Here is a 7874-nt window from a genome sequence, read left to right on the forward strand (position 1 = left end):
AGGAAGAATCTTGCAATGGGCAGTCGAGTTGTCCAAATTCGACCTTCAATACAAAGCTCGGACAACCATCAAATCACAATACCTGGCCGACTTCATTGCAGAATTTACAGACACCCCGGAAACCCCATAGAATGGAATCTCTACATGAACGGCTCCTCAAATAAGACTGGAAGCGGCGCGGGTGTGATAATTGAAAGTAACCAAGGAACCCAAATCGAGCTCTCTCTCAAATTTGGGTTCCCCGCCTCAAACAACCAAGCTGAATATGAGGCACTACTAGCTGGTTTGAAGCTGGCTAAAGAAGTTGGAGCTCAAAATCTCATCATCTTCAGTGACTCACAGGTGGTCACTTCACAAATAGCAGGGAGCAACCAAGCCAAGGATCCCACCATGAAAAAGTACTTGGATAAAACCAGGGAACAGCTCAGACAACTTGGGGAATATGAGGTCCGCCACATACCCCGCGAGCGAAATGCCCGAGCTAATGCACTCTTAAAATTAGCCAGCCCCAAACCAGGAGGCAACAATAGAAGGCTCGTCTAGGAGATACTGCAGAACTCGTCAATCTAGGAGGAAGAAAAAATCCTGGCCATAACAGGTCTGGATCAACAATGGATGACTCCTATAATTAACTACCTCAAGACAGAAACACTTCCTACAGATGAGAAGGAGGCAAAAAGGTTAAAACGGGAGGCACAATACTACACTATCATAAATAATGCTCTATACAGAAGAGGAATTTCAATACCATTGTTAAAATGCGTACCGACCTCCAACACAAAGGAAGTTCTACAAGAAGTACACAGTGGCATCTGTGGCAATCATCTCAGAGCACAAGCACTCACCAAAAAAGTACTCTGGGCAGGATTTTACTGGCCGACTCTACAAAAAGAAGCTACTGAATTTGTAAGGACATGTCTGCCTAATGCACGGAAACTTGTCTCTCAACAATTTTCCCTCAGCAAGTATACCGAATTGTCGTCAAGTAAAAACTCACAATAGAGTGAGGCCGAATCCCACAGGGATGGATTGGTCAAGCAACTTTAATTGGAGTAATGTTCTAGTTGAGCTAAGCAGAATTTGATTGGAGAATCGCAGGAATTTAAATGGAGGAAAGTAAATGGCAGGAAATGTAATTAATGGAAAGAAAAGGATTGAATGTAAACGACGGAAAGAAAATTGCAGAATCTTAAATAGGGAATGGGGAAGATGAACATAAAAGTAAATGGCAGAAAGTAAAGAGAATGGGTAAGATAAGAAATGGGAAGTTCATTGGGCTCAGGAGATGTTGTATTCTCCGGATCAAGTTCATTTTCATCTCTTCCTCAATCAATGCATTCATTGATCTCCTTGGCAATCTTAAGTGATTGAATTCCAATTCCTTGGTAATTCAATCTCTCAAATCTTGATCAATAGCCAATTCCTTGGTCTAATTACTCATGAGAAGAGATGAAGTATGGTCACTGATTATACCACATGTATTCCCAAATCAAAATGTTGGTAGGATTATATGTCACTATATCCATCCAAACCCCAATTTGGTCCAACATGAGAAAGCATTTCTAGCATGATCTCTTCATTCCTCTTCCAAGGTTCAGAAGAGATCCAAGTTTGAATAGCTTCTTTTCCAAGATAACTACCCAATTGGATGAAGATCGAAAGCTTTCAAGTAAAATCAAGAGAAAAGATAGAAGAAGAATAATGAAAACTAGTATTGATCCATCAAATTACAACAGAGCTCTGATGAGCGGATAATTTATACGCTTTTTGACATTGTTTTTAGTGTGTTTTTAGTAGGATCTAGTTACTTTTAGGGATGTTTTCATTAGTTTTTATGTTAAATTCACATTTCTGGACTTTACTATGAGTTTGTGTGTTTTTCTGTGATTTCAGGTATTTTCTGGCTGAAATTGAGGGACTTGAGCAAAAATCAGATTCAGAGGTTGAAAAAGGACTGCTGATGCTGTTGGATTCTGACCTCCCTGCACTCAAAGTGGATTTTCGGGAGCTACAGAACTCGAAATGGCGCGCTTCCAATTGCGTTGGAAAGTAGACATTCAGGGCGTTCCAGCAATATATAATAGTTCATACTTTGGCCAAGAATAGACGACGTAAACTGGCGTTCAACGCCAGCCTTCTGCCCAAATCTGGCATCCAGCGCCAGAAAAGGATCCAAAACCAGAGTTGAACGCCCAAACTGGCACAGAAACTGGCGTTCAACTCCACAAATGGCCTCTGCACGTGCTACACTTAAGCTCAGCCCAAACACACACCAAGTGGGCCCCGGAAGTGGATTTATGCATCAATTACTTACTCATGTAAACCCTAGTGACTAGTTTATTATAAATAGGACCCTTTACTATTGTATTAGACATCTTTGGTCTCAGTTTTAATCCATTGTTCATCTTAGGAGACTATTGATCTCGTTTAGGGGGCTGGCCATCTCGGCCATGCCTGGACCTTTCACTTATGTATTTTCAACGGTAGAGTTTCTACACTCCATAGATTAAGGTGTGGAGCTCTGCTGTTCCTCAAAGATTAATGCAAAGTACTACTGTTTTCTATTCAATTCTTCTTATTTCGCTTCTAAGATATCCATTCGCACCCAAGAACGTGATGAAGGTGATGATTATGTGTGACGCTCATCACCATTCTCCCCTATGAACACGTGCCTGACAAACACTTCCGTTCTACATGAAATAAGCTAGAATGAATATCTCTTAGATCTCCTAACCGGAATCTTCGTGGCGTAAGCTAGAATGATGGCGGCATTCAAGAGAATCCGGAAGGTCTAAACCTTGTCTGTGGTATTCCGAGTAGGATTCAATGATTGAATGACTGTGACGAGCTCCTAACTCGCGATTGCAGGGCGTTAGTGACAGACGCAAAAGGATAATAAATCCTATTCCAGCATGATCGAGAACCGACAGATGAATAGCCGTGCCATGACAGGGTGCGTGAGCATATTATTCACTGAGAGGATAAGATGAAGCCATTGACAAGGGTGATGCCTCCAGACGATTAGCCGTGCCGTGACAGGGCATTGGATCATTTTCCTGAGAGATGACCGAAAGTAGCCATTGACAGTGGTGATGTATCACATAAAGCCAGCCATGGAAAGGAGTAAGACTGATTGGAAGAAGATAGCAGGAAAGCAGAGGTTCAGAGGAACGAAAGCATCTCCATTCGCTTATCTGAAACTCTCACCAATGAATTACATAAGTATTTCTATCCCTATTCTCCTAATTATCATTCGAAAACACCATTATCACTTTATATCTGCCTGATTGAGATTTACAAGGTGACCATAGCTTGCTTCATACCAACAATCTCCGTGGGATTCGACCCTTACTCACGTAAGGTATTACTTGGACGACCCAGTGCACTTGCTGGTTAGTTGTATCGAAGTTGTGACAAATTATGAATGTGTAATCACGATTACGCGTACCAAGTTGTTCACATGCCAGGAATAGTTCGAGCCTGGACATCACAATTTCGTGCACCAAGTTTTTGGCGCCGTTGCCGGGGATTGTTTGAGTTTGGACAACTAACGGTTCATCTTGTTGCTCAGATTAGGTAATTTTCTTTTTGTTTTCTTTTCAAAAATTTTTCAAAAATTATTTCAAAATTTTCTCATCTGTTTTCGAAAATAATATAAAAATGTTTTCAAAAATTTTTATTCAAAATTTTTAAGAATGAATTCTAGTGTTTCATGAAGCATGTAAAGCCTGGCTGGCTATAAAGCCATGTCTAAATTTATTTGGACTGAGGCTTGCAATTTGTTATCAAGAGCAATATACTCTCGTGTTAAATGCTGAAGCTTGGCTGGCTAGTGAGCCATGTCTAATTCCTGGACTGAAGCTTTAGACTAAGAATGCTAGATTCCTGGAATTCATATTAAAAATTTTGGAATCCTTATTTAAGTTTTTCAATTAATTTTCGAAAAATACAAAAAAAAAATTTAGAAAATCATAAAAAGTGAAAATATTTTTGTTGTTTGAGTCTTGAGTCATGTTATAAGTTTGGTGTCAATTGCATATGCATCTTGCATTTTTTTTCGAAAATATCATGCATTCATAGTGTTCTTCATGATCTTCAAGTTGTTCTTGGTAAGTCTTCTTGTTTGATCTTGATGATTTTTTGTTTTGTGTCTTTTCATGTTTATCATATGCATTCTTGAATTCTTAGTGCGTAAGCATTAAAGAATTCTAAGTTTGGTGTCTTGCATGTTTTCTTTGCATTAAAAATTTTTCAAAAATGTGTTCTTGATGTTCATCATGATCTTCAAAGTGTTCTTGGTGTTCATCTTGACATTCATAGCATTCTTGCATGCATCACATGTTTTGATCTAAAAATTTCATGCATTGCATAATTTTCATGTTTTTCATAAAAAATTTCAAAAATAAAAAAAATATCTTTCCCTTTTTCTCTCATCAAATTCGAAAATTGAGTTGACTTTTTCAAAAATTTTAAAAAAATCAAAGTTGTTTCTTATGAGTCAAATCAAATTTTCAATTTGAAAATCTTATCTTTTTCAAAATCTTTTTCAAAAATCAAATCTTTTTCAAAATTCTTAGTTATTTTCGAAAATTCCAAAAATATTTTTCAAAAATCTTTTTCTTATTTTTGTATTAAATTTTCGAAAATAACATAAACAATTAATCTTTTGATTAAAAAATTTCAAGTTTGTTACTTACTTGTTAAGAAAGATTCAAACTTTAAGCTCTAGAATCATATCTTGTGATTTCTTGTGAATCAAGTCATTAATTGTGATTTTAAAAATCAAATCTTTTTCAAAACTAATTTCAATCATATCTTTTCAAAAATATCTTCTTATCTTATATTTTTCAAAAATTTGATTTCAAAATATCTTCTCTAACTTCCTAACTTCCTATCCTTTCAAAATTTGTTTCAACTAACTAACTAACTTTTTGTTTGTTTCTTATCTTTTTCAAAACCACCTAACTAACTCTCTCTCTCTCATTTTCGAAAATATCTTCCCCCTTTTTCAAAATTTATTTTTAATTTATTAATTATTTTAATTTTTAAATCTTAATTTTCAAAAATTACTAACATTTTTTCAAAAATCACTAACTCCTTTTCAAAAATAATTTTCGAAAATTCCCTCCTTCTCCCTCATCTTATTCTATTTATTCATTCATTAACTAACATCTCTTCCTCACATCATCACCAAATTTGAACCCCCTCTTCTATCTGTGTTCGAATTTCTTCTTCTTTTCTTGTTCTCTTCTCTTTCTTATGAGCAGGGACAGAGAAAAAGGCGTTCTTGTTGAAGCTGATCCAGAACCTGAAAGGACTCTGAAGAGAAAATTAAGAGAAGCTAAATTACAACAATCTAGAGACAACTTGATTGAAAATTTCGAACAAGTAAAGGAAATGGCAGCCGAACCCAACAACAATGCAAGGAGAATGCTTGGTGACTTTACTGCACCTAATTCCAATTTACATGGAAGAAGCATCTCCATTCCTGCCATTGGAGTAAACAACTTTGAGCTGAAACCTCAATTAGTTTCTCTGATGCAGCAGAACTGCAAGTTTCATGGACTTCCATCTGAAGATCCTTTTCAGTTCTTAACTGAATTCTTGCAGATATGTGATACTGTTAAGACTAATGGAGTAGATCCTGAAGTCTACAGGCTCATGCTTTTTCCTTTTGCTATAAGAGACAGAGCTAGATTATGGTTGGATTCTCAACCCAAAAACAGCCTGAACTCTTGGGATAAGCTGGTCACGGCTTTCTTAGCCAAGTACTTTCCTCCTCAAAAGCTGAGCAAGGTTAGAGCTGATGTTCAAACCTTCAAACAGAAGGAAGGTGAATCCCTCTATGAAGCTTGGGAAAGATACAAACAGTTGACCAAAAAGTGTCCTTCTGACATGCTTTCAGAATGGACCATCCTGGATATATTCTATGATGGTTTATCTGAGTTATCAAAGATGTCATTGGATACCTCTGCAGGTGGATCCATTCACCTAAAGAAAACACCTGCAGAAGCTCAAGAACTCATTGACATGGTTGCTAATAACCAGTTCATGTACACTTCTGAGAGGAATCCTGTGAGTAATGGGATGCCTATGAAGAAGGGAGTTCTTGAAGTTGATACTCTGAATGCCATATTGGCTCAGAATAAAATATTGACTCAGCAAGTCAATATGATTTCTCAGAGTCTGAATGGAATGCAAGCTGCATCCAACAGTACTCAAGAGGCTTCTTATGAAGAAGAAGCTTATGATCATGAGAACCCTGCAATAGCAGAGGCGAATTACTTAGGTGAACCTTATGGAGACACCTATAACTCAACATGGAGAAATCATCCAAATTTGTCATGGAAGGATCAAAAGCCCCAACAAGGCTTTAATAATGGTGGAAGAAACAGGTTTAGCAACAGCAAGCCTTTTCCATCACCAACTCAGCAACAGACAGAGAACTCTGAACAAAATGCTTCTAATTTAGCAAATCTAGTCTCTGATCTATCTAAAGCCACTGTAAGTTTCATGAATGAAACAAGGTCTTCCATTAGAAATCTGGAAGCACAAGTGGGCCAGCTGAGTAAAAGGATCACTGAAATCCCTCCTAGTACTCTCCCAAGCAATACAGAAGAGAATCCAAAAGGAGAGTGCAAGGCCATTGACATAAGCGCCATGGCCGAACCTGTGAGGAGAGGAGAGGACGTGAATCCCAAGGAGGAAGACCTCCTAGGACGTCCAGTGGTCAATAAGGAGCTTCCCTCTGAGGAACCAAAGGACTCTGAGGCTCATCTAGAGACCATAGAGATTCCATTGAACCTCCTTATGCCCTTCATGAGCTCTGATGAGTATTCCTCTTCTGAAGAGAATGAGGATGTCACTAAAGAGCAAACTGCCAAGTTTCTTGGTGCAATCATGAAGCTGAATGCCAAATTATTTGGCATCGATACTTGGGAAGTTGAACCTCCCTTGTTCATCAATGAACTAAGTGATCTGGATCAACTGATATTACCTCAGAAGAGACAGGATCCTGGAAAGTTCATAATACCCTGTACCATAGGCACCATGATCTTTAAGGCTCTGTGTGACCTTGGTTCAGGAATAAACCTCATGCCCCTCTCTGTAATAGAGAAACTGGGAATCTATGGGGTGCAAGCTGCTAAAATCTCACTAGAGATGGCAGACAGCTCAAGAAAACAGGCTTATGGACAAGTAGAAGATGTATTAGTAAAGGTTGAGGGCCTTTACATACCTACTGATTTCATAGTCCTGGATACTGGAAAGGAAGAGGATGAATCCATCTTCCTAGGAAGACCTTTCCTGGCCACAGCAAGAGCTGTGATTGATGTTGACAGAGGTGAAATAGTCCTTCAATGGAATGAGAACTCCCTTGTGTTTAAAACTCAAGGATCTCCCTCTGCAACCATGGAGAGGAAGCAGAAAAAGCTTCTCTCAAAGCAGAGTCAACCAGAGCCCCCACAGTCAAACTCTAAGTTTGGTGTTGGGAGGCCACAACCAAACTCTAAGTTTGGTGTTGAACTCCCATATCCAAACTCTAAGTTTGGTGTTGGAGAGTCTCAACAAAGCTCTGCACATCTGTGAGGCTCCATGAGAGCCCACTGTCAAGCTATTGACATTAAAGAAGCGCTTGTTGGGAGGCAACCCAATGCTTATCTAACTTTTATTTTCATTGTTTTTCATGTTTTCTTAGGTTCATGATCATGTGGAGTCACAAAATAAATATAAAAATTGAAAACGGAATCAAAAACAGCAAAAGAAAAATCACACCCTGGAGGAGCATCTGTCTGGCGTTCAGCGCCAGAACAGAGCATGGTGCTGGCGCTGAACGCCCAAAATGAGCAACTTCTGGGCGCTGAACGCCAGAACAG

The 7874-nt window shown here is 38.5% G+C and overlaps 1 non-coding gene across 1 annotated transcript; it reads right to left on the bottom strand.

Annotated features, from left to right (window-relative positions):
* Positions 1–5793: 5793 nt before the first annotated feature.
* LOC112745174 (small nucleolar RNA R71) lies at positions 5794–5902 on the bottom strand. The gene has a single exon (XR_003173116.1). It is a non-coding gene; the product is annotated as a small nucleolar RNA R71 (small nucleolar RNA).
* Between the last annotated feature and the right edge of the window lie 1972 nt (positions 5903–7874).

This window comes from Arachis hypogaea, chromosome 14 (genome assembly GCF_003086295.3).
Source record: "Arachis hypogaea cultivar Tifrunner chromosome 14, arahy.Tifrunner.gnm2.J5K5, whole genome shotgun sequence".
Lineage (NCBI taxonomy): Eukaryota > Viridiplantae > Streptophyta > Magnoliopsida > Fabales > Fabaceae > Arachis > Arachis hypogaea.